Source organism: Lutjanus erythropterus, chromosome 14 (assembly GCF_056507025.1).
Source record: "Lutjanus erythropterus isolate fLutEry1 chromosome 14, fLutEry1.hap2, whole genome shotgun sequence".
NCBI classification, from domain to species: domain Eukaryota; kingdom Metazoa; phylum Chordata; class Actinopteri; order Lutjaniformes; family Lutjanidae; genus Lutjanus; species Lutjanus erythropterus.
Window position 1 is genome coordinate 2,526,060 of NC_139330.1, and position 27,910 is coordinate 2,553,969.

At 39.9% G+C, this 27,910-nt stretch overlaps 1 long non-coding RNA gene across 1 annotated transcript in view; it reads right to left on the bottom strand.

Annotated features, from left to right (window-relative positions):
• The window catches only part of LOC146315015 (uncharacterized), a 186,871-nt gene that overhangs the window by 51,635 nt on the left and 107,326 nt on the right, over positions 1 to 27,910 (bottom strand). Inside the window, exon 5 of the long non-coding RNA XR_014771834.1 lies at positions 17,159 to 17,195. This is a non-coding gene — a long non-coding RNA (uncharacterized LOC146315015). The remainder of the gene's footprint in view (positions 1 to 17,158; positions 17,196 to 27,910) is intronic.

Here is a 27,910-nt window from a genome sequence, read left to right on the forward strand (position 1 = left end):
AATTAAGGCTTTGGCCTGATCCCTTCTGACACGGTAATTGTTATTTCAAACACAGATTAATAAATCATGGACATCTAGTTAAGAATTAAAATAGGTCTCCACCATCGCTGCAGCCCAGGCTAACCTCCACAGCCCAGTCCCTGCAAATACACACACGTACACACACACACACACACACACACACACACACACACACACACACAGTATCTATGTGTGTTCTCATTTGCACCTCTACATAGATAAAAATGTACATGCTACACATTTTCTGAGTGCATATGCATTCACAGTACACACATGCACATGTACATGCATGTGTGCTACAGAGGCATACAAATGCACATCTGGATTCATGAAATGTAAATTTATAAGCATGTTTGCACATAAGAAAAGAATGTTCCTTACACTATATTCATTTGTATGTTTTCATTCACATTCCTGTGTGTCTGCCGATAAATTCCAATTAATTCTAAATGGGAAGTATGTTCACCTGATGCTAATTATCAAAAATTTACATAATGACATCTCCCCTGAATGACATATCAGGCAACAGAGAACATCAGCAATACTAAATTTGGGACCAAATTCCACTGAAAATAATGAGAGAAATAAATAATTTCAGAGATGTCGAAACTGAGTGAACACTGATAAAAAGGCTGCAGCAACAACAGAGGAATTACATTGTGACAGCAAAGAAAATACATTGAAGGAGGAGGTGACAGAACAGGTCAGTGTTGTTTAAACCATTCAGAGAAGCATTCAAGATGTAAAGAAAGAACAAAAACGTGATTTTGTTAAGTAAAACGCACACAGCAGCCGACCAAAGTGGCACTGAGGTCACAGAGGGAGAACTGTAAACAGCGGATGTGCACATCAGTGCCGTGTCACTGAAGACATGTTGGTCTATGAATTTATTCCAGATGGACACAGCAGCATCATGGCTGAAAATGATCAGCAGAGCAGATGCAGAGCACATCAGGTGACCAAGTGCGAAAGGCTAAAAAACAAACAAATAAACAAAGAAATAAAAGAAATCTCATTTTATCTCTAGTCTCCAACAGCAGTATAAAATAATGTTGATTTGTCAGCTTAAAACAGTGATTCCACAGAGAGTTTTCACTTCAGCGATAACAACTAATTAGAGCTATAAAACAGAAATAATGTCTGAAAAAATACCTGAGAATTTTACAAGCAACGATTTTCTCCTCACAATTGTAGGCTTATACTTTAACTGTCCAGAACATGTGCATACGTCAGAAACACACATATTCCTCTGCGCAAACAGTTTTATAGTCACCCTATCAACGTCAAGTAGCTGATGCTGAGGTAAACATGTTTGCTAACCGTCCATAGGAGCTAACACAACTTTCACAGTAATGCACAAAGTGACTCACCTATGCAAGTGTGTGTTCAGGTGCCAGATAATTATTCTGATACCACAGATAATTTGGACCTTGCACAGAGTCCCAAATCTCATGTCCAAATTCACTCTGAAGTCTTTTGAGGATGAGTCTTCAGTCACTGTGTGTACAGCTTGAGTGTCACTCCAGTCCAAGTGACTGACTGGCTTCCCTATCTCTTGTTGCAATACACACACCAACAGTGAGTTTTGCTAAAGCAAGGTAAAGGAGTACAAAGTATTATTAGACTGATATTTTCACAGTTGAAATATCCTTCAAATTTCCATTAGGTATTTAGCAAAAAATCTCAAGGTCCATTGACTGGATTATCCTCAAGCTTTTCAGCCGAGCTCAGGATCGTAGTAGAAACCTCACTGAGAACACAGAAGCTTTACACTGTCAGTAAAGTATATGGCTTCACAGTGTTTTAATCACACCATGAAGCAGTTGGAACAGACAGCTTACTTCTCAAAAAATGAACTGATAAAAATCTGATGAAGATTGATGAATGTAAATTGATCCAAATTATAGTTCAAACATTCCACACCATGAGTAAGAGATTTATACTGACAATATTTAATTAAGATTTTGTATTCTGTGTTTCTTTTCTTAGTTTTTTTTTCTTTTTAAGATTTGTATATATTTGGGCTTGTATTGGCTTTATTTGATAGTAGCAGCCAAAGAGACACAAGAAGAGGGGAGAGAGAAAAGGTTGAAGACATGCAGCAAAGGGCTGCAGGCTGGAATTGAATAAGGGCTTCTGCATTGATTCCACTGGACACGGCACATCGTCGCCCCAGTTCTGATCCGTCCTCCACACGGTTGCATGTCCCACCAGCAGTGTTTTGCCTGTCTAATTATGCTGACTTGCAAATATTTTGTTGATTTAGTCCTCTTTCCTTGTTTTTTGTGCTTCTACCATGGATGTGATCACGCATCATCTTTTATTTTGAAAACGGACGGGATTGTCCCTCATGTCTCCATCTGCTCTGTTCAGCTTGATGTAAAAATAATGTCCAAAAAAACAAACTGTGAATTTGAAGTGGAGTCAAGAGGCGCTTCTGGGATGTGCTGCAGCGCTGCAGATGGAATCACAAGCATTGATTAGACCGGTCACGATCAGCTGTGGCAGATATGGCGCAGCCATAACATGATGCTGCTGTGCCTGGTGGAATCAGACCATTAGCCTTTGCACACAGGTTGCTGTAATGATTATTATTTATTTCAATGAATAAACACTACTTAAGTTCTGAATCTATACTAGAGTTTTCAGACTAAGAGAATCTTTAAACTCAACTGAAATAGTGACCTTTTTCCAAATGACTTAAGTTTATCACTTTTTTTTTATACTGATAGGCTGCACGGCATAGAGAAATTTGAGTTCATGAACTTCCTGTATTGCTTTTTCATCTTCGTAAATAGCTAAAATATTGCAATGTGCCAAAAAATTCTACAGGGAAGTGATGATCAGGGAGAGAGCCCATGCTTCCTGAGTGTGTCTATACAGAGTAATATAAACATAGATAGGCTACATAATGTACACGTACACAGTATCTGTACTGTATATAGACATGCAACACACATACAATCTACACACAAAAACCCTGTACACAAGCACATATTGTAAACATCCCATAGTCACAAGCAAATATACAATATATACACACATCATCTGTGAGGATACACACACACACTCAGATGGCGTGGCAGTGTTTACTGTGGGCACTTAAGACACACAGTACATCACAATAAATAGGAGCTGAAGGGAGGAGAAAGGAGGGAAACAAGCAGGAGAATCTACATAATAAATGCAGGAGACATTCTCCACACACACTCCCTGACTCCACCTCCACCTTTCTGTCCTTTATCCCACCTCTAATCCCGCACCCTCTGTTTTCCAATTCTCCCCCGCTTATTTTCTTTTTTCCCCTCCTCTCCTTTCCCTCCTTTTCCATTACCGTCTACTCCTCCATCTATCTTAATCCCTTCCTCTTTCCTCTGTCCATCCCCTGCTCCTCCATCTCCTCCTCCCTCATGCCTCCGTCCTCCCATGAACTTGCACTCCCTTCTTCCCTGCTGCCTTTGCTCCATTCTTCGTACACGTGAAGGCTGGGAGAGTTGTGGCTCAATACAAAATTTATGCTGAATAATGTGTGTGGTGGCCACATCGTAGGCTGCCCCCCTCCCCAAAAAAAAAACAGAAGCTCACAAACACACACACACACACACACACACACACACACACACACACACACACACACACACACACACACAGAGTCTCCTGTGGTCCACACAGAGCACTTTAGCTATCACTGTGGATTAGCCTGAGACCTGTAATGAACCTTTAAGTACGCCAGGGCCCTTTTAAGCCACATGCACACACACACACACACACACACACACACACACACACACACACACACACACACAAGGACAAGCTTAAAATACACACCACACACCACGTAAACACACATACACAAATATATATGTATTATTGTGTGACTAAAGACACCGATCTATGTGTGGAAACAGAAATAGAACCTTACATTGCATTCACACTCTTAGAAATAAACACGCTCACTGGGTTCTTTGACTTGTTCTCAAAGGAGAACTCTGTTTGGTTCCTGTTAGACCAGAACCCTTTCTACCTAGAACCAAAACTAAAAGGAGTACACCGAGGAACTTCTGTAAAAGATTTCACCCAGAACCTCCTCTGAGAGGTTCTACAGAGAACCCTTCTATGGTGTAATGGTCCCACCCAATATCCTCTTTGGGGGTTCTATCCAGAAACTTTCCACCCTCTAAGGGTGCAAACAAGAAATCACCCAGGGGGAGAAGCATTTTTTTTTTTTATATATTCCAAAGGTTTATCTAGAACCCACCCTGAGAGTTTTACCAAGAACCTTTTTGGTTCCAAGGGTTTTACCTAAAACACACAAAAGGGTCACAGATAATGTCTTTATATTCCAAAGATATTATCTAGAGCCCACCAAGGAGGTTCTACCAAGAACCCTTTGATATTACAGTACAAAGAACCCTTGATGAAGGAGTTATTCATGGAAGAACAGTCGTTCTTTGAATGAAAAAGGTTCCCTTAGTCTTACAAAGAACCCTTGGCAAACACTTTCATCAAAACGGGGTTGTTCAGAAGAAAATGGTTTTGGGCAGAACCTCGGCCCTTCTGGAGGAACCCTTTTGGAACCGTTATTTCTATTTAAGACTCCAGGCATTCACATTTCTGTACACACACTGGCACGGATTTTTTATCTACCAGAAGGCTACGAAACATGGTCAGCTTTGAAAATGCTAAATATATCATATTTGACACAGAGGAACATGCACAAGAGCGTAAATAAGCACACACTCACACTTCCACATACTGTAAGTACACTTCTGATGATCTAAATATAAAGTGATATTTTTTTAAACAGCTCTCTCCGCCTGGACACAAGCATCCTGAGCAGCCGAGGATAGGAGATATATGAGGAGGAGGATATAGATGGAGGGACTGAGGGACAAGGTGAAGGCTCTCAAGTGCACTCCATGTGTTCTGTACTTTCTTTTAGATTGGATTCAGAAATGTATAGATGACACAAAAGAGGCCATGAAGAGGAAGAGGGAAAGTGGATCAAAGAAGCCACAGCTGGATAAACCGCAACTATCTCTTTGGTGATGGGATACTGTATGAGGTGCCAATTTCAGTGCAGCGTTCACTGCAAGCATTGCACTGAAACTGTGATACGAGTGACTCTGCAAAGGAGAGCATGCCATTCTTGTTTTACTTGATTTAACCGCTCCTTTTGATGCCATCGATCATGCTATTTTACTTGATGGGTTGCCAAATTAGGTTGGCATATCTGGTACAGTTTTAGACTCACTTGTGTGATCGCCTAGTGAACAAAATGTGGTACAGTGCTCTCTAAAGACCCCGTCTAGTGGACAAAATGTGGTGCTAATGCCCCACTGTGTGCAGGTGGTGCCTTTTTACATTTTTTTCACCCCTGCACCTCAGACAGCCTGAGTCCACCACTGTTTAAACTAGTTTTATTTATATTTGACAAATATATATTTTAATGCCTGTATCAATGAGCATGCATCCTCCTCATCTCCTCTGCTGTGTGGAGTCCCTCAGGGTTTAACAATGTACCATATCATATCTTGACAATACTCTGATTTATTTCTCTGCCAAACCCTCAGTAACCTGAATAAGCTGTCTTGAATCTTGGTATCAGTATTTGGACTTTGAACATTTTCTAACAAAGTTTTTTCAGTCCTGTCTTCTTCAGCTAAGAAATATTGCAAAAATTACACTTTGATTTTCTCCCCGCTAGATAATTGCAACTCCCTCTTCACGTCATAGCATGTCAGTAATCCTCTGATACCAAAACATCCATTGCATGTTCAGAGAATTACATTTTTACAGTTTAAATGCACAGTCCTGCTTTGTCAATATAAATCCTACATATACACATGTGCATAATAGTCCTAGTCCAAGTATTCAGTATCTATCTTTTTCTTTTTCTTTATGATGTTGCTTACCAGTGCTTCTTCAACTGGAAAGTAACCATAACAACGTAGCCTCCATTTAGCGTATAATTTGTTAAATCTTAAAATGCATTTAAGACTCCTGAAACTCAGGAGTAGCAGGTCAAGACTCCTGCAACAGAAAATTAGAACAGCAAGGTACAGCAAATCATTTGTGCCTGCAGCAATTAGATTACTAAATGAAAGACAGATATGAATGTATATTTTTATGTTCTGGTATTCACGTTGTGTACATCACATTGTATATTGAGATTGTATATTTATTAAACATGATGAATAGATTATATGGTCAGCAGAGCTCAGGATGCTTTGGTTGTGTGTTTGTGTGTGTTTTTGTCAGTGCATGTAAACCTCTGTGTTTAAAATCACTGTGCTTTAAATGAGATGTGTATGACCACATGAATTTCCCCTTGTGGGATAATAAAGTTGACCTTCACCTTGGTTTTCTGGCTCACAGCTGAGCTGAAGGCTTCTGTGAGCTGAGTGGACTAGAAATTAGCGATGAAAAATGTTTCCATTACATGGGAACCTTATGGGATTGTAATGTTTTTTCCAGGTATTACACAAACCCTCAGGTATCACCAGGGAAACAGAGTTATGGCCTCGGAAAACCTTTAGGTTTTGATTGCAAAGGTCCTGTCTAGAAGGGAACCCTGGATCTGTGAAACTCACAAAATGTGTCTGTGCTGTTTCTGCATTGTACAACACTGAGATGCACTGATTTCTGTTATTATAAATGTCCTTTTTTGTAATCATTTTGAAGCCATATAGCCTACTATCACTTTGTCTTTATGTTATATTCCAGCAGGTATGGCTGCGTTGTATTTGCCACATCAGCCGGAGCTGACCGCAGCCATTCAACACAATGCTTGTGATTCCAACTGTGCTGAATCAAGTCTATATATGTAAGAGCTTTGCAATGCTAGGTTTCGCTTTTAGCTAAAACCAACAGCAAAACACATGGAAATATGGATTTATGTTTGTGCTTTTCTTTCTTTGACTGGTTACCATGACAGAAGCAGGATAATGGCCTTCATGGTGTCCATGATAAGGAATTAATGGATGATTAAGTCCTGTCTACTCTTTACTTTTTTATTTTATTTGTTTAGTCTTGTTGTCTTTATTCTTAGCTCCTATGTCTATGAAAAACCAGAGTCATATTCCTGGTATGTTTACGCGTACTTTGCCAATAAAGCTGATTTGGCACAACTGTTTTTCAGGTATTATCTAGTCTTTTTGTCAGGATGACAAAGGAAGACTGGCCATCTGTTTACATAAATCCAGCTGTGTACTTACATGGCTGTATTTTCACTCCAGATGTAGTCACTTTTGGGAAATGCTACTTGTATACAGGAGCTTGCAAAGTCTCAAAGATGGTATTTCTTTATCTTGTGTTTTGAAAAGAGGTTTTCAGAGGAGTACAATGGTTACACTGTCTGACAGTGTCCCGAGATTGTCCTCCAGAACTCAAGCTGACCCTGTTAAAAAGTGCATGAATGTGCTTGAACATGCGTACGTGGTGTCCATGAGTGCGCTGCCTGTGGAGAGTGTTGGGGTGGATCAAAAGGGCCTTGAAATGTGTTTTGGCTGGCCATGACAGATCAGTGGGCGACAATCCACAAAGCGGCCACTGAGGACCCCCGTGGATGACCCCACATCTCGACTGAATGCGACCCCCTAATCCAGTGTGTCACCTCACACACCCGGACCCTTCACCTCCTGATGGAGAGATGAATCAAAGAGAAAGGGCCTCTCACTGCCCTCGCTCCCTGAGAAAATGCAATGGTGGAGAGTGCAGAGATGACCTTATAAGAAGTAGCAGATGAGATCAGATGGTGAGATGACAGGTCAGAGAAAGTGGAGGAGGTAAAAGTGAAAAAAAGAGGGAGGCAGAAAGAGAGAGATTAGGAGAGGGAGAGAAGTGGGGCATGGAAGAGGGAGTGAGGGCAAACAGTGAGTGCACAGCGATGTAGTGTAGAGAGTGGGGACTGAGAAGGATTAAGTGGTCATGCCGGGCTTCAGTGTGTGTGTGTGTGTTTGTGTGTGTGTGTGTGTGTGTGTGTGTGTGTGTGTGTGTGTCTATTTGAGCAATAGAGAGGCTACAAGAGGGTTATTTTGATGTCACCAAACACAGTTCATGCACTCTGCAGGAGTTCACTCTGAACATACAAACATGTTTGTCTTCATTTGCTCACAGGAACCTTCCATTAATTATATCAGTCTTAAACTTTTAATTCTCAAACCTTCAATGATTCACACCAAAACAAATCAGACAAAAAATAGAAATAATATGTACTTTATTAGACTTTATTAGAGGGTAACATAGGATGCAGAACAGAGGTGCACTGTAAACTACAGTGGATTAATTTCCACATTTAGATCCTTATATAAGCCTTTATTAGAGGGTAATTAGGTCTAATTTTTATTAAATTTTCTGACTGTCTAATTTGATTCAATATATAGCTTGTTACATATTAAGAGTGTACTAAAATAAACATAAACATATGCCATTATTGTCCTTCTGAGCATCTAATTTATTAGCAAGGACCAGCAGCTCTATAGGTCACTCTATCCACAAAAAATTCTCCACCCTTTGGTGACCACAGTTTTTACCCCAGGAAGCAGGTATTTAGCATATGTGTGTGTGTGTGTGTGTGTGTGTGTGCGTGTGTGTGTGTGTGTGTGTGTGTGTGTGTGTGTGTGAAGATGTGTGTTTGTGTCCCAGTTAAAAGGGGACGTGGTAATGGGAGCACAAAAAGTTGCATATTTCCAAATGGATTTATAGATGTGCACAAGTAGTTGCTGGATAAAACACTTCAGGTAAGATGATGTTATAAGGGACAGTGATGCTGTTGTTGATGATGTATATTGTGCAAGATGAGAGATGTAGTTCACTGAGTGGTTTCACACAAATTGAAAAACCTGCCACATATTGCAAAATTCCTGACTTGTAAAATTATGTGTTATTTATGGCACAGTTCAAATGAGACCAAAAAATGTTTTGTCTCTTGCCATTGACTATTGTTCATATTTTTACTGAAGTAAGGTCCCATGGGGCGTACCAGAAGGGGAGGGATTTTGCCTGTCTCTTGGCAGAAAGGGGGTGTGGCTTATAACAAAGAGGGATAACTTCCAAACAGATTCATGTAACAAAAACAAACTTTTTGGCAGCTGCAACGTTCTATCTATGATGCTGGAATTTGCCATGGAGGTCAGGGGCTTGTGAGGTTGTGTGCATGAATGCATGCATGCATGCAAGTACATGGTCACAGTTATTGTGAATTCACCCTTGTTTTAACAGGATTTAGTCTTCAAATATCCAAAAACAGTAGGTCTATCCTTCTTTCAATCAATTTCCTTGTGAATGTCTGGAATGAGGTGACAGCAGACTCAGCAGGCACCCTTGTTCTATACAACTTTCTCCAGCTACTCCTGGGAAATGCCACTGCATTCCCAGGTCAATAAGGAGTATAATCCTTCCAGTGTGCGGCATGGAAGTGGGCAGGATAGCAATTTATAATGTGCTTTGGTTGTTGCTTGGTGGGTTGAGCAGCATGCTGGCAAACTTGACATGCTGTTTGCCAGTGATACTGTAGACAAAACTGAATAAAAACTACTGCAAAGGTTTGTGTTGAGTGTGTGGGTGCAGGTAAAGAGAGGGGCTGTCCAGCTGAGTCTTCTGTGTCATGGGTCTAGTCTCACATAGCCAGACCTCTCTCCACAACACTCAGCGCTGGAGAAACGTCTTGCTCCATGCATACACATTGTGCTACGGGGGAAAAGAACACTCTGCCTTGTTTGCATTTCTTTAAACCAATCACAAACACCTTGGACAGTTCTAAGCCCAGGATACAGCGATGGTGCTGCTGCAAAATAGAGTTGAGAGGGAACTTGTTGTGCTGGAACATTTGCACATCAGGAGGCGAGCTCTGGCATTAAAATGACTATATCACTGATAACAGCTGTTAGCTTGTTTACGTTTGTACCATTAGCATCCTGGGCGTGAATTTTCTGTTTTCAGCATGTAAGTTGAGGCTTTTGTTGTTTCCCAGGGACTTTGAAAACATAAATGTGATGCCACTTGGAGCAAGCGACCAATGGAAGGACTGATGTGCATCTGGTGAGTCAGACTGTCCTGGCCAAACTCAACGAAACACCAGTTTTTGAGACGGTACCCACCTGATGACCCCTGAGACTTGCCTGCACCCTTTTTCTACCACAATTTATCCTAAGCAGCTGCTGGGTCAAACTGCAGAGCATCTGCTCTTTGCAGAGGAGGTCAGTGCTGGAAAATGGTGTCGCCTGTAAGTAGGCCCAGGAGATTTATGGCAACATAGTCTGATACTGTAGGGACAAATGATTGGTCATAACATCATTTAACTTCAATCCTAGTCTTCCACAGGAAGATTTTTCCCAACTTTTGGCACATGTTACTGTATATATATATATATATATGTATATTGATGAGTTCTGGAATCTCCGCAAACCCCCTCAAGGACCTCCTCAGAGACCTCAGACTTCACTTTGAGGCACACTCCTGTATTTGCACCCATAAGGCCTCGAGAATACAGCAGTTTTTGTATTGTAAACATAGGGGACAAAGCAGCATTTTTACCCATCATGGCCTTGGAGAGATTTTTTTGAACTATTATTATTTGGAGGTCAGGTTTTCTTGAACTAACATATTGAATGGGTGCTCCAATGACAAATCATTGTAAATAGACAGTTTCTTTAACTCTGACAGTTGAAATGATTGAGACTGCTCCTCAGTGCATAGTTCTGTACAGTATGGTGACACGTTATGAACAGAATGGGGAGGCAGAGTGTTTCTTAATGATTTTAAGGAAATATATTCAGTTTAAGCAGTCAGCAGTCAGAGCCACGGTGCTGTTATTCCAGCTTTAAACAGGAACACATTGGTTTTCTGAATAGTGTGTAAAGAATAGTGAACCCTGAACTATTGGACACAGGCGTGCCAACAAGCATAAACACATACTGTGTAAATAACAACAACAATACTGGGAACAACAGAATCAGGACAAATAAAATACATATTGTTTGTATTTATTTTTTCTTGCTTTTACAACTGATATGTTTTCAGTGAATTTATTGTCATGGTTTTATTTAAATTTTTTCAAACTATTCTGACATATAGCCCTGGATCTGTGCATGCATAAGTTTGCATCTTCCACTCTTTTTAAAATGACTCCGATTTACACCAGGAGTCATTTTTTTAGGTTAAATGTATCATTTCTTTCACTAAAAAGTCATCCCTAATTCACTCATTTCCTCCCTGATGACTAATTCTGTCAAGTTCAATGAGTTTCAAAGGTAACTGTCACCATTTTAGGCATTCAGAACAGTTGTGATGAGGCTGGATTACCCACCAGGTGTCCTCAGACCCCCAGGTACCCCCCAAAAACAGGTTTTTACTGAGTGGCAATTGGTTTTGCATACTTTGATTAATAATAACTTTGTTATTATGCAGACCTGTGGAATAAATTATAGATTTCTCTTTGTTCTACCATTGTTTGAATCATTTGGGATAATATAAGGACACAGGTCGTACCTGTAGTGAAAGCGTTAATTTTTATGGTTATGTGGAGGTACTATGTGTATGCATCAGAATCTTGTGGGTTGTAGTTGTCTAGGAAAAAGTCAGTTAATGCATGTGGTGGTGATTAGTGATTCAAGTTGTAAAAAACAAAAACCAACTGAAACATTTTCAGGGCATGTTCTAATGTAACATGTAGAATAACTTTAAACAACCTTTGCCAACCAAATTCATTCACACAAGCATTTCTTTAATCCTGAAGTATCTGTGATCAAAAAGTGGAACGCAGGGCTGTTTCTAGCTGTTTGGAGGACCTTTGCAAGACGTGGTTTGGGGGCCCCTACTTTGCGAATCTATGGGATTCCAAATCCTCTAATACCTCTTTTCTGTGCATGTTCTGACGTGGCTTGATTTAGTTAGCATGTCAGATTTGCATCTGCATTACAACAGCGCCACACGCTTGAAGATTTGTCTTTGACTGAAGATGAGCTGACCTGGAGTTGGGTGGCTGTAAAACAGCGATTTAAAACTTTATTTCCTATATCATCTATTATTTTGTTATTTAAAAGCTTTAACTTTTAAACAAAAAAATCAGGATTGGAATTTGTAACTTAACACGACTCCTAACGGTTAATTACAGCAGATAACTTAAAGTACAAACTGGGACGCAGGAAAGGAACTGATTTGAAGCCACAAAATATTAAGAGCTGAAAAAAACTTTAAAAAACATATTTCTCTCTGCTGTCCTGCAAGACATAAGTAGAGTCTCTCTGCACGAGTCTGTGGGTGAAGGAGGGTCATCACAGGTTGGCTGCAATAAGCGAGATGCCTCTGCAACCTGCTTCGAGGTGGGTTGGGTGCGCTTTGACCGCACTGCAGAGATGGTCGATCTCAGGTGCAACTCGGCACCATATAAGAGGTTAAGGAAATGCTAATCAGCGCAGCACAGTGTGATTCGATGTGGCCAAAAGGGACAATTAAAAAGCCCTATAAGTTCGTGGGGCATGCATTTAACACTTCAATGTGTCAATCTGATGCACTTTAAGAGCAAATTAAACAGTAATGAATGGGAAACATTTGTGTTCCCATACATCAAGAAACTCCCCAAAACTTACAGAATTTACAGAATCAGATTACTTTTTTGGCTTTTTTTGTAAATGATGCAGGCTTCCCCAATGGCCTCAGGACCAAACTAGAACATAAATCTCTGAATACCCACTGTTTTTGTCCTCTGCATCAATACAGCACATTCATGTCAGTTGATGAAAGGAATGTGAACACAGTGAAATAAAAAAAACTTCTTCATATCTTTTCAAGGCAATTCCGAACAACCAATCTGAGCGAACGGAGATAAAACAAAGTGTACACACTGCAAGGTCTTAAGTTTTGCTGTTATTCATTCTTGTATGACAGTATGAACAGTGGCTCTGACTGGCCGTCATATAATACCTAGTAAGAAATACACATTCACTCAAATAATTGGCTGTGTGTTGTTTTCTTGGAGAAAAACTAGAGAGGAAGTTCGAGCAGCTGGGTGAAGGAAGTGTGTGTGTGCCCCTCTAATTCATATGGGCACTGTAATCAATACATTTGATGGGACTGAAGTGTCTGTGGTCTGCAGGAATCTTTAAATGGGTTACCATGGTTACTCTCTGCATACTCAGTCACTTATGCACACAAACACTCAAAGAAAAATGATTTGAAAAGGAACATATGCTCAGTTCCTGAGTGCAGGCAAAATATATACACTCATATGCACACGCACACACGCATGCACACTTCCCCACCTACACAGCACATTACATGTCAACCCGTGCACAGTGCGTCCTTCTCGGACACTGAAATAACTTTCTGCACAAAGGCACACACACACACACACACACACACACACACACACACACTGCTGTGACCCCAGAGAGCAGGCCAGCTGTGTGTGTGCTGGAGCAGTAACCCCAGCGTTAATTATAAATCAATGGGCCAACTGTAAACGCACACAGAGTGCATCTCTGGCACACATGACTTCTCCCATGCATGTCAACATCCATAGGGTATATAAGCCGTTTAAAGTGTCGGGGCCTCTACAATATTCATGGCTGATTATAACAGATGGTAGACACACACACAGCAACACACTGCGGTGATACAGGACAATGATACAGACTCAGACAGACAGGAGTGGAGGGTTAGAGCTGGAGATCATAAACTGATAACCACTGCTACCAGACTACCTGGAGGACTCTTTTAAAATAGTCTTTAAACGTCGTTTTAACATGAAAATCCCTGTTCAAAGTGTTACATTTAAATAATCAGTCATCATAACTGTGTTGGGTTTTACTTCTTTGTTTGACTTAGTTTCCTTCTTCCTGGGTCTTACTTGCACCACTGGTTATCTGAATATTCTCCAATGGCCCACAGATTTGTGGTGTCCATCCATATTTATGAGTCGCGATCAGTGCTGGGCAAGTCATTATATTGTAGTAATTAGTTAGTTAATTCTCTCAAAAAGTAACTGAATTACTGAATGAATGCACACAGCTATATTATAATAATGTAGTTCTATTAATGTGACAACTGTCAGATTTTTATCTATTTTTGTACCCATTATTACTGATGGGAAATAACATACAACATGCGCCCACCATCAACATCTTCAAAGTCCCCAGCAAACTAGAACAACCTCTGAGATGCAACCTACACAGTGAAAACGGCAAAGTAGACTGATGTATACACCAGTTTAATAAAACCATTTAGAGGCACATAAAGTCCAACTACCTTTGTAATATGTAGACAGCCTATAGCACTACATCACATTCTTGCATTTATCATATTTTATCTACAGTCCATCCTCACTAAAAAATAGGCACATAAATTGTCGTACTATTACAATCCTTGTTCTAGTTTATTGTTAGGTGGCGAGCCTTAGCAGCCTTAGACTTTATAAAGAAATAAAGAAAATTATAAGTAAGACAGCTAAAGAAGAATCTGAGATACAAGTTTTGTTTTTGGTTTTTTTTGTGTGTGTTCAATCCATGTGAAAATGCTTCATTGTTCTCTGATTTATACACCTTCTCATGGATAGTTGGTTAATAAAGTGATACAATAAAGAAAAAAAATGCCTCTGCAACATCCATTGGGGTGATTATTACATGGCTGAAAACACACACACACACACACACACACACACACACACACACACACACACACACACACACACACACACACACACTGTGAAGCACTCCAGGAAAACTACACATGCAAGCAGAGGGAACGTGGAGGAAACAGCAATAAATTATATGCAACTCCTCAGCTGTTTCCAGTCATAAAGTAATATGTGTATTCATTTTTATATGCTGAAACTGAATTGAAGGCCTAGGGAAAACTACATTGTTGAAATAGAGAATAATGTTAGAGAGCTGCATATGAATACTAATATGTATTTGTACTGCAGTAAAACTCATCCCTATAATAGTTGTATTACTGTGTCAAAAACAAATAAATCCTGACAGGAGCTCATTTAATCAACACTTTGGTTTTATTTTACACCTGTTCTACTTTATTACACTGAATTGAGTTTTTCTTTTGTATATTTTTTAAACTGCTACAACTATACCATCAGTATTTTTAGTGATGGCAGGATTTTATTTGACTCTGGTGATGTAAGACTAAACACTTCTGATTTATTTCCCAACAAACGTAAGATGTGATTGTCACAGTTAAATATAAAGACGGCCATTTTCAACTACAGCTGTCAAAGTATGCAGCATGTCCACATGTCAACACTTCACATGCGTGCAAACACTTACACACACATCAATCATGCATACAGGAACACGCGTACAGGCGCTCTCACTGTAACCTCGGCATATGCAGCACGTCTTTAAAGCAACATTAGACCTCGGCAGAGGATGGAGGGATGGAGGGAGTGAGCAGTGAGGGATGGAGGTGAAGCGAGGGGGGGGGGGGGGGGGTGGCGATGAAGTGGCTCTACAAATTATATATAACTACTTGTACAATTATGGGTCTATATTACTAACTGCAGTCTGTCACAACAGTGAAGGCTCGACAAGAGGAGTAGACTGAGACAAACACCAGCACGCAGGGAGAGTGGGTGAGGAAATATCAGAAAAAAATAAAACAACTTGACGTGTAGAAGTATTTTAGAAGATAGGAGGCAGAATATCCCATAGTATTTATTCTTAATTTTAGCTCCACATAAAGTGAATAAATGTGAAATGGACAGTGTGCAGAATCACACAGGCCAAAAACAAAAACAGCTGTCTGCACTGGAATTGAAGTTTCAAAAGGAGATGAGCTGTGGCACTATTGTTGGAGAAGCCAGTATTTCGACTTAGCATGTTTCTTTAAAGGTAAACTGTGCAGGGTTTCTTAAAAAACAATGCACAAATTCATACAAAAATAATCCCTCGCAATCATCACCCACAACCCATCAGAGGTGTGATGGCGCCTGCATCAGCAGAGACCCTGTCCACCGCTCATAGCTCTCGACTTTCTCATTATTCTTCTGCACTCAGGATTCTTTACTAACCCAAAATGTCAATATCTGACATCCTTGGAATAGGACTCACCATCAACTTTGTTTTCTGGTGTGAAACTGATAAATCTAACTGATTCTGCGTTTAATCTCTGATGACACATCATGGTCATTTTACTATGATTTTTCTTTTCACATTTCATGTGTAATTTTATGCCATTTAATGCAAGAATGATATAAAGAAAGAAAGGTTTGAAACAATATAAAGAGTGAAAATGTTGCTGCACATAAACCAAAAGTCAACTTTGACTTATTTTAACTTACATATCGTACTAAACTTCCGTGCAGCACAAAACTTAATTTACGTAAACAAACATACTTATTTTAACCTGAACCACAATCTTTTCCAAAACTTTTGTTGCCTAACCTCACCAAATACCACAATAACAAAGATCATATGACTATTGTTACCATGTCCAAAACTCAAAAAAAATTAGCCTGGCTTAACAGCATAATATGAAAAGATTCAAACGTGTATATGACATGCAAAATGTCCTTAAAAGTGGATTTCTGTGATTTCTACACAATCCCATAACATTGCTTTGTAAATATAGTAAAAACATGTGGTCAAGTGCAGTGTTAAGAGTGTCAAGAGAAAGATCGACGGAGCACAACTGAAAGTTAAAGACTTCACATTAAATCATCCCAAACTGCAAAATTACAAACAGTGAATAACGGTGATTTAATTGACGCTGCTGTCCAGTAAAACATTTGCTAAGTGCCAGATCACATCAAAATAGAAAAATAGCTCACACAATGATGCAATGTGAATGTTTGTGAATTCAATGCAAGATACAGTCTATGTATCTATTTATGTCTTCATCAGTTTCTTTCAACCCCTCCCCTTCTCTTAGCACAGGAGTTCTCACTGTTCCTTACTAAAAGTTGCTCTGAGCTGCCTCGCCAATAGCTCTTAATGCGAAGCTCTTTGCTGAGAGCTTTAATAAGGAGGACTCCTAGTGGCAAGATAAAGTCCTTAGTGCATGTAGCCCCCGGTATAGATGGGTGGAGATAAGATAAAGAGAAGCTGGAGCAACAGTTTGTCCGAGCTTTGCGTGGTGGAGAGGTAGTTTTGGCCATCATCCCTATCAGTGATGATAACGTACTCACCAAGTTAATTGCTGGCATCTGAGAACAGGTGATGACCCTAAAAAGAGAAGACAGAACAAAAAGAGACAGCAGTTAACAGATAATCTGGTTGAAGTACTTGCTTGTTTACAACCTTATTGTACTTCTTTCCCCTGCAGCCTGTTCTTACTCCCAGTGCATCAAACATAGCAGCTTGGTCAGTGACACTTCAAACTATGACACTGTAGGTACGCCTCGAGTGCCATTTCTGGAGATGCTTGTCTAGTTTTAGGTTTTGTTGTGCCATTGAAGTCAGATTATGTGTTAGAAAGAGTGAGAAAATCTGCATAAGTAGGAGGTGGGGTGGACGTATGGGTCAAACAAACACAGGAGACCTCTTTTTAACTTACATAAACCATGTAAGTTATGTCAGTTATGCACGTTATGTAATGCATGCAGGTTTTACATTTTTGAAGCACGTTGGCCATACCCTTTGTACTACGCAACTGCTTTGACCCCTGCAAATAAGGAAATAACTTCACTTATACAACATGATTTTTTCTTAAAGTGGAAAAAAGTTTACAGAAAAAAGTCCAAGTTAAAAATGACATGATAAATCAAGAAGGAAACCTTGAGATTAAAGTGAGCTGTAGTAAAAGATGTAAAATATGCTCTGAAGCTGAGGAGCCTGAGCAGCACCTGGTAATCAAGCAATGTGTCAGGAGGACTCAGCCTCAGGGTTTCAAGGTGCAATGCATATCCACATATCTTAAATCTCAGTTGAAGCTTTACCATGAATTACCTTAAAGCTTATCAGTAAAACTCACAGGTAGACCATTAAATGTGTCATTATGTGCATGTCACATAATGTGTTGTTTTTGCACCTCATCTCTTTAAGCATCTATAAGTACAGACATACTTACAGCCTCTCTAAATGTTCTCTTGTGCATGTATTTGTACATCAATGACACCACGCATAAATATGTATCTGCCTGAATGTACTGGGCTCGTTTAAGGGAAATTAACTACCAGAGATCCATCTAGAAGTTTCAGCCTGTTCTCACGTCAAAATGTGTCAAATACAGGAGTTCAGTACACACAGTATAACGTTTTATGCCTGTAGCATGTCTTCTGGAGGGGCTATTATAGCATCATATTTTAATTTAATATGTCGTTGTGCTGAATTATTGATTATTTTTTTTATTTTGCATCATTGTGCACTGCCTTGCCAATGTCAAGACTGATTTCAGTCTAAATGGATGAGACTAACACATAGAAAAGATGATTCCCTGGTATATCCATCGGTGCATATCAAACACGACAGACATAACAAGACAAGAAAGATGGGATGAAAAGCAATAAAAAAGACAACAAAGATGTAACAAGTTAAAAAAAACAACATAAAAGACAAACAAGACTAAAAACAATGCAACAAAATGAAAAAGATGTAACAAAATGGAACACGCCATAAAAGAAATAACAAGACAAAAAGTGACGAGACCAAACAACGTTAAAGACATAACGAGACCAAAAAGGTGTAACAAGACCAAAAAACAACGTCACAGTATGTCTGTTGCAAGACAAAAAAGACATAACTAGTCAAAAGAGATGTAACGACAAAAAACAACATAAAAGGCGAAACAAGACAAAACGGATATAACATGACAAAAAAACGCTAAAGATGTAAGAGGACAAAAAACAATGTAACAAACGGAAAATGCAGTAAAAGATGTAACATGACAAAAAAAGACATAACATGATGAAAAAGATGTAATGAGACAAAAACGATGTAAATAGACAAAAGAGACAATAAGATGAAATGCAACTAAAAAGACATAATGAGGACGATAAACAATGTGTTGTAAAAGCTGCATTAAGACAGAAGAGTTGTAACAAGATGAAAAAGACATGAGAGATTTAATAAGACGAAAAAGACAAAACAAGACAAAATATTAGTGCTGTGTTTTTTCACTTTTACTAGAAGTAAAGACGAATCAGTATTTCTACCTTTACCAGTCATTTCCTTTACCAGTTTTTTTTTTACTAGTATCTGTATTTCTTGAGTAAAGACTGTGTACTGTTTGTTGTGGTTGACTACATTTCTGCAAAGTTGTTTCTAATAAATTTATAAAGTATTAACAAGAGAGATATGAAGAAAACAATGCAACAGGTCCTGTTGCAAGTTTTATTTATAAAGGAATCTTCAGCTGTATCAGAGTGGAAACAATGGAGTGTGGTTCTGTGTGTGTGTGTGTGTGTGTGTGTGTGTGTGTGTGTGTGTGTGTGTTTTAGCATACACATATATTTCCATCATTGGTTACTGTAAATCACTGAAGAGGAGATATCATAACACACTGCTGACAGGGAAGGTCAAGAAGGAATCACACACATGCACACAAACCGACACACAAAGTTGTTTTAAACAGAGACACAAGCAAAGGAAACCGCTGGCAGAACAGCAGCTCACCTCCACCACTACTGCACCTGACCATGCTTCCTATATGCCCCCCACACACACTTCCTGATTCAACACACACACACACACACACACACACACACACACACACACACACACACACACACGCTGAAGTGAAGGCGACCACAGAGTCAACAGGCAACTGACAGAAAGAACGCAGGAGAGAAAGAGAGGGAGGGAGGGAGGGAGGAGAGATAAGGAGAGGGAAACACACCCTGTATAAATCACTCTGTGTGACAGGGTGAGGGTGAGGGGGCGGGTGAGGAAGAGGGAGATAGAGAACAGTAGATGAAGTGATAGAGAGCTTCTCTTTCTCCGACATTATTCACAGTTATGTAACATACTGTAGCGTACTGGTAGGAGTCATTGTAAACAAATGCAGCCACACATACATTTATGCATTTATGCATCTACAACACAGAGCCGCCACAGTGGGCGTCCACAGCGAAAATATATTCTCTGCCTGTGTTCTCTGCACACACACACACACACACACACACACACACACACACACACACACACACACACACAAACACACACACACACACACACACACAAATTCACAAATATATACTGTATACACATAAATATGCACAAAAAATGCATAGATCCCAGGCTTTGAGACATTTCAGGGTGATGAGTTGTATGAAAACAATATAGAGAGTGCAGCAAGAAGAAAAAAGAGGAGAGAGAAAAAAGGGGACACACTACAGGATGGATTAGAGTTGGTATAGGAGAAAAAAAAGGAAAAAGAAAGGAGAGGAAAGAGATAGAAGCTACAGACGTGAGGAGAGAACAGCAGAAAGGGTGGTCAAAGAAAGAGAAGGATGGGGAAATACCACAAAGGGTTATACATATTGATCTGAATTATGGATAGTCTTAAGAAGTCTGACGAAGGGCCGCGTCAAGACAGAATGCTAGACTTGCAGAACTCTTGCAAGATTTGTATGCATTGTTTCTAAAAAATGTTTTATAATGTGGCTAATGTGCTGTGGTTAACATCTGCATAAGTTTAGGAACAAAACATGCCTGGTTAGGATGAGGGAAAGAGCCTGAGGTAAAATGATCACTGCAGTTCTGGAGTTCCCATCTAGACATGACCCTGGTGACGACTTTCTGGAAGTCCACTGAAAGCATGTTGACTTCTGGATTGTGGATTTGGACACCACCGTCTTTGATGGACGATTTATGTGCATGTGCCCAGTAAATCTGCAGTTCTACAAGTGTGGGGAAGTCCACATGCTGGGATTCAGAGTAAAAGGAAGAAAATAAGAGCAAGAAGCTGATGGAAGACAGCAGTGACCAGAAAAAATGTGCCCTGATTGATTTAATTTAGTTAGAAAGACAAGCTGTCATCTAAAATGTTAAATGGAGAAAGAAAAATGCTAGAAGAGAACAAGCGAGAAAGTAGAAAGAAAGAGTGAGATAGGAAGAGGAGCTGAGGTTTAAGTGCCAAAGAAATCGGGGGAGTGAGAGAGAACGTGGAAAAAAAAGGAGGGGAGAGGAGGGATAGAGAAAGAGAGATAGTAACAAAGAGGAGAGAGAGGCTGCCAGCTCCCTCTCTCTGTCTCTCTCTCTGAAGCGTCTTAAAGGCCTCAGACTCTCATGTATATTAATGACGCTGAGATATGACAATGGTGACACAAAGCCTGTTTACAGGGAGCTGGCTGGCTGCAGCCAGGTTGAAGCTGTTTAGCATGCGACTCTGCTGGGATTTATCACACTGCACCCATGTCGGAGGCTGCTCAACTTAATACAGCAACACAGCTTTTTGTACAGTGCATTTACATTTTACTTTTTACATTTAGCTGACGCGCTTATGCGGAGCGACTTACAATGAGAGCAGCATTATAAAGCACTCCTGGATCATCCTGAAAGATTACAAGCAGAAGAAGAGAGGTCAAATGTCAAGAGTTTAGAGGTCCTGCTGCCACAAATACAGGAGTGTCATGTGTCCTCTCAGCTTGGCCTTCTGGCCCTCAAAAAACGACATGTATATTAGTTAGTAGGTACTACATCAGCATCAGTTCTATTAGAACTGAAGAGGAAAGAATGGTACTGAAAGCTTTTTTTGATGGAAAAGATTATTTCACTCTTCTCCTGTCTGGCATCAGCAAGAGTTTGATCTGACTGGTTAAAGTTAGCCCATGTTAGACGTGATAGACAGATGGTTCATCCAATCACCTGCCAAGTGTCTTTGAAAGTGCCTGCCCTTTTCCAAACAGTTTCTAAGGATGACTTAACAAATCCAGGCTATTTAAGTGTCACAGAGTGAAAAGCAGAGCACTCGGGATGAGTGTGTGAAAGGGCACGTTTGTATATGAACAGAAGTGTTGATGTGATATAAACTTTCCTTGATCATGAAGCCTGATGTTACTCTACGATTCTGTGGTTTACACTGCAGACTGGAGGCTTTTTGTCTGAATTTTGAAAGGAACAGCTGAAGACATAACAGGAAAGGGAGATAGAGAGAGGGAGGATGACACGCAGCAAATGGGCTGCAGGCAGGAGTCGAACCAGTGATCGCTGCAGAGGACCGATTGGGCGCTGACCCTACCAACTGAGCTGTAGGGACAGCGGACTAGTTCTGAGCTGAAAGAATGCAGCACACAAGACTCCAGCAGGATGAGGGGTGGACTGATGCTTTGTGCACAACAGTCATACAAATCATCAGAAATTATTATCACAGATTATCATGACACTGACATCTCCCAGATGTCAAACTTTTTATGAGAACATGTCAACAATTTTATCATCACCATCTTGTCACTGCTGTTTTTCATTCTGACACACATTCAAAAAAAATACTCCACAGAATCATTTACATTTTGGATGTATATGTGTATATGAATATATGCTGTAACTGTATTGAAGAGAATAAAACTTTCTTTTCTTTTGTGCAACCCTGTGTTGTATGATGATAATAAATTACCTTGACACTTGATCCATTCATAGATATGATAAACAAACAATTTTATCTGAAAGTAACATGAATGACACTGAACCAAGTTCACGTTTCATTTTCTTCTATTCATCAGACAAAAACTGACGGTAAGTTTATGTAAGCACTTAAAGGTTCAAATTTAGCTCACAGGTTCAGGAACAAGGTACAAGGTAGATTTATTCATCATTATACAACACATCTCGCTGATATTACTGATGCTCAGCGGTTGAGTACCAATGATGTTCTGGGTAGTTTGTGATGTTTCCAGTCTGGATGCTGTTCCACTGCTCCTCTGTAGTATCAGTATTGTGTCTCCATGAATTTGGGGCAACCATACATGATCAATAAAAAAGCTTAAAATTAAAAATGATATACTAGCTTTTTCTCCAAAAGTGCTACATCCCTCATCCCCCACAAACCAAATAGTAGCATGCTTAAGTACATCACCAACCAGCTCCACACTCACCTCCAAATATGATCACTTCTGGTTAAAAAAAACACTGTAAAGACGGCTTGATTTTGCAGCTTTTTTTTTTTTTTTTTTTTTTTAAACTGCGATGCATATGTTATGTTTTCAGGCTTTTTTGCAATTGCATTGATAAATGTCAATAACTGTGACAAGCCTTCTGTTCAAACCTGTGAGAAAATAAAAAAATATATAAATGCAAAAAATGAATGTATGATGTCAAATTTGCGGAAAAGTCGCAGACAAAGTTGCAAGGCTATGCAAAATTCATGGGGAATGGTTGAATTTGTGTGAACTGCTGCAATTGCAGCATCGCAGCTTCCTGGAGGGACTGATTAATGTCAAAATGTATTTGTTGACAGATTTCAATCTGGACTGAGGTTAGTGTTGGACTGACCAACCGACCTGGCTGACATTGCCGTCCATAAAGAGACGCCAGATGCAAAAATGAATATCCCTTTTTGGATCTAAGTAGCGTACATCAGAGAGAAGCAGAACTGAGTCAAGATTATGTTTTTTACCACCTGCCTCTAAGTTTAAAAAAGTTCAACTTCACTTGACTTTCTTATTATTATTCTTCGAAGAAGGGCCAACATGTCCAAGTTGTGTCTGAGACTATTTATATTCGATCCTTTGTGAACTACTTTCATTAGTCTGGTGTTCAGTGGAGAGTTTAAGTGCCCCGTTGTGGTTCAGTTCCTGCCAAGTATGGTTTTTTGGACTTTTCTCCAAGACAGCGGTTACTTTCCAAAATACCTTTAGGCTACAGTTGTTCTATCTCATCCACAGGCCAAGAAAGTTGAATATGGTTCGTTTTAATACTTCAGCCTGCTGTGACAAGTCTGCTTTTGATACCATCTGTCATCCTGAGACACGATTCTCTGAAGAAAAAAGTAACATTGGTGGCTTAAGATGGAGGTTATGAACAGGCCTGAAGTATGTCTCTGTGTGCATGTGTGTGAACATAAGTATCTATACTGGTTGTCATTTCATATAATGTTTAAAAATCATGTTTTCCTCACACACACTTACTGAAAATGTAATTTTAATGCCACTTATTTCTAATCTAAAGCAACTAGTATCAGACTGATCTGCATTTGAAACCTTGTCATAAACACTTTTTATCAGAATTATTTTGCAGGTGATAAGTGTCAAAGCAAACTCATAATAGATGCAACATGCATCCCTGTAAAATCACAACTTTTAAAACAACTGAACTCTTCTATTTTGTATATTAAATACATTATTAATACACTAAAAAATGTGATGGGCCATGTTAATTAGTGAGTTTTAAATGCCGTGGTAGGTGGGGTTACATAGTCCACAACCCATATATTTGGGTTGTGGACTAAACAAGACATTTTAGGACATCACCACATTTTTCACCATTTTAATGGACCAAACAGCTAATTGATTGATTGAAAAAATAATTATCACTTGCAGCCCTAGACTTAATGAATCTGCAAATCAGTGTTATTGCAGAGTGTGTAGGCCCTTTACTGTTTAAGCAAAGACACAAGCACACATCCGCACACACAAAAGTCTCACATATCTGGAGACACTGGAGACAGCGTGCAGTTTGCCTACAGCTCCTCCTCCACCTGGCTGGTGAGAACGAGACAGCGCCGACTCTCTCACTCACATTCTCACCCTCCCTCCTCTGTGGTGATGCCCCCGCGGGGAGGGAGTTGTGGTAGGTGGAGGGGGTCTGGGCGAGACAGATTCAAGTCTTTATTGAAAGATCATATGGGATGACTGAGGAATCCCATTACTTGTTGATTAAGTATTGATCCCGAGCTGTCCAAGTATTAACAAGTAAGCTAATATGGGCTGACCCATGGGACCAGTGGCTTGGGGTGTGTGTGTGTGTGTGTGTGTGTGCGTGTGTGTTTGTGTGTGTGTGTGTGTGTGTGTGTGTGTGTGTGTGTGTGTGTGTGTGTGTGTGTGTGTTTGTGTCTGTGTGTGAGAGAGAGAAAGAAGGGAGCGTGCCTGAAAGTGGGACAGGTTGAGAGAGCAGGAGAGAAAGAAATTATCACAATAAAGGCAGACAGAGAGGGAGAGCGATTAAAGTTCGAGACGACAGAGAGCCAAAGTGTGGAAAGAGTTGACTGCGCGAAGGAAAAGTGGAGCGAACTTAAGTGTTAACGGGTCAAAGGAAGAAAGAGCGAGGAGGGGAGAGAGGTATTTAAGCGAGGGGAGGAGGGCGGGGGTGTGTGAGGGGAGGTTAGGTGCTCAAGGCTTTGGTTGAAATGTCAAGCGCTTACTGCTGAGTGGAGATCAATTCCTTCATTACTCTCTGCTCTTACCATTACCATCATCGCATGGCATTTCTGCAGGGAATTGACGGCCCCCCCCCATTACATACATGCAACCACCCACATACACAACCTGACATACACACACTGATAGACAAGTGAAATTTCTTCACAAAGCACTTTCAACTAAATACATTCGTGACAGAATAAAATGTGGAATTCTTTCCAAAAATAAGAGAGTAAATCATTTTACGGTTGCAAGTTTTCATGTAAAAGGTATTTGCATGTTTATAAATAGTAAACAAACTTACTTATTCTTTAATTATTTAACTATAATAAGAAACATACAACTGTGTTAGAGGATAAGACCAATCCTGCAGTCAGGTGGGGTCAAAGGGGATCAAGTACAACTGACAATAGATTTTTTTATGTATTTACATGACAAATACATGTACCTATATCATTAAAACATATTCAAACTTGTCTTCTGATACTACAACCCAGCTGTTATTGTTGAAACACTTGGCCGGCCAGGTGTGTGGAATGCACAGGTGCTGCTAATGTAGTGAACTGACCAGTTAAGTCAAAGTGCCTCACCAGAAACTAAAGGCTCAAAAAAAACATTTCTTATACATGCTTATAAATATCTCTAATTGTCATTATAGGTACAATTACGTTATTCCATCTGTAAATACTGATCACCCTGCTGAGTCTGTGGCTCTCAGCTCCAAGTCCATTATTTCCTACTGAAGAAGACAATATTTAAAGCAGCACCAGTTATTAACCTAAAAAGTTGTTACAGCTAACAGGCTAACATGAACTGTTGCCTATTAACACTATTAACTGATGAATGTAGCTCTCCTTTTAGCTCTGTTTGGTCTTCAACATCTCTTGAAATTAATATGCAGATGGAGTGTTTAGTTGAATGTGGCAGTCTGGACTGCCTGATCCTTTATCTGACTGAGGTTTGTGACTGTTCACAGAATCTCTGCCCCGGCCATGGCTCTGAAATATCAGCGGTCTAACTGTAGAGTGTTTTGATAAATCCATGGTGCTGTCCGTGGTGCTGAAGTAGCAGATAGACTTTTTGTACCTGATAGATTTGTAAGTGTGACTTTTTCTCTGACTATGGTATTTCCTGAGTCATCAAAGGGTTTTTCCAAATATTACTTAAAGGTCCAGTGTGTAGGATTTAGTGTCCTACAGCTTGCAAACACCTCGCGTCATCCTCCCTTTCCAAGCGCAGGTGAACTTTGCAAAAAACATGCAAGTCTGTATGTAGAGCCAGCGTTTGGTTTCTGGTCTACTGTAGCAACATGGCGACATGGCAGCCTCCTTGACACCTACTGAAGATATAAATATTTCATTCTAAGTAACAAAAACCCAACTTCATTTCTTACTTTCATGTGATTATACACTAATGAAAACATGCACACAATATTATATATTCTGCCAGTAAATTCCCATAAATCTTACACACTGGACCTGTAAACAGGAGTAAATACTAATACTTTTATTTAAGTATTTTCAGTGCCAGAATAGTCTGACTAACAGGAAGTAGGCTGGTGATAAAAGCCTGTCATTGGCTGTCTGTTTCAGTCGTCATTCAGCTTACTCCTCTAATGCTGGCACAGCGCTAAAATGAAGATAGGTTTGGCTGTTGAGTATGAGAGGCAGCATTATGATATTATGCAATAAATAAACTTGTGTAACACTTGAAAAGTTATTCTTAAGAAAATACACGCAGTATATACAAATATATACATACATACATGCATAGAGAGTGGCATTGTTTATACAAGTGTGTAATTTATTCGGAAGTGCCAGAGCATGTGTTGTGTAATCATTCCTAAAAGATATATCTATACATATTTCAGTGCCTGGAAACAGTTCATGTAAACTAGAGAAAACCTGTTTTTTGTGCACACCAGAGAACAAACATGTACATCTCAATCATGAGTGAGAGCAGCGCAGAGCAGTGAGGGGTCTGACCTGACCTGAGCTATTGAACGCCAGGGCTCTCTGGTCTGAAAAAAAAACTGAGTGGTGTGAAAATGCTATTGAATTTTGTAAATGCCCAAAAAGGCATCTGCCCCCCCTCCCAGTTCAGCCCTCCAGACCACACACTGAGTCCCCTCCACACCTCCATCCCTCATCTCCCCTCGTGCTTCTCCCTTTTGAACTCTGAGGAGCCAGAGCCCTGTGAACTTGAATGCAGATCAAAGCTGAGCCCTGACACGGAGCAGGCAGCAGGTTAGCAGAGTTGAGCCAGTGTAGCAGCGAGGTTACAAGTTTGAGTCTTGAAAGTCAAAGGCCAAACGGAGGGAAACTCCTGACAATTTGTTCTGCACTCTCATAATAAATAGTACTATCAATAGTCAAGACCTTTTGTGCAGAGCTACAGTGAAGTGTTCAAAAATGCAAGTTTAAGATGCACAAAGTCTGCCCTTGACCTCATGCTGACTGGTCTAATGTTTCTTTGTCCAATACAAAATCTTTATTTCACAACTGAAATCACACGTCTTCACTCTCTTATAAATACTTTGTTCTGCACTGTGTCAAACAACGAAGCCTCATTCACTGCAGAGAGACCAAAAACAGCCACACAGCAAATGAATAAAAATTAAAAAGGTGATTCTGGCTCAACACTGCT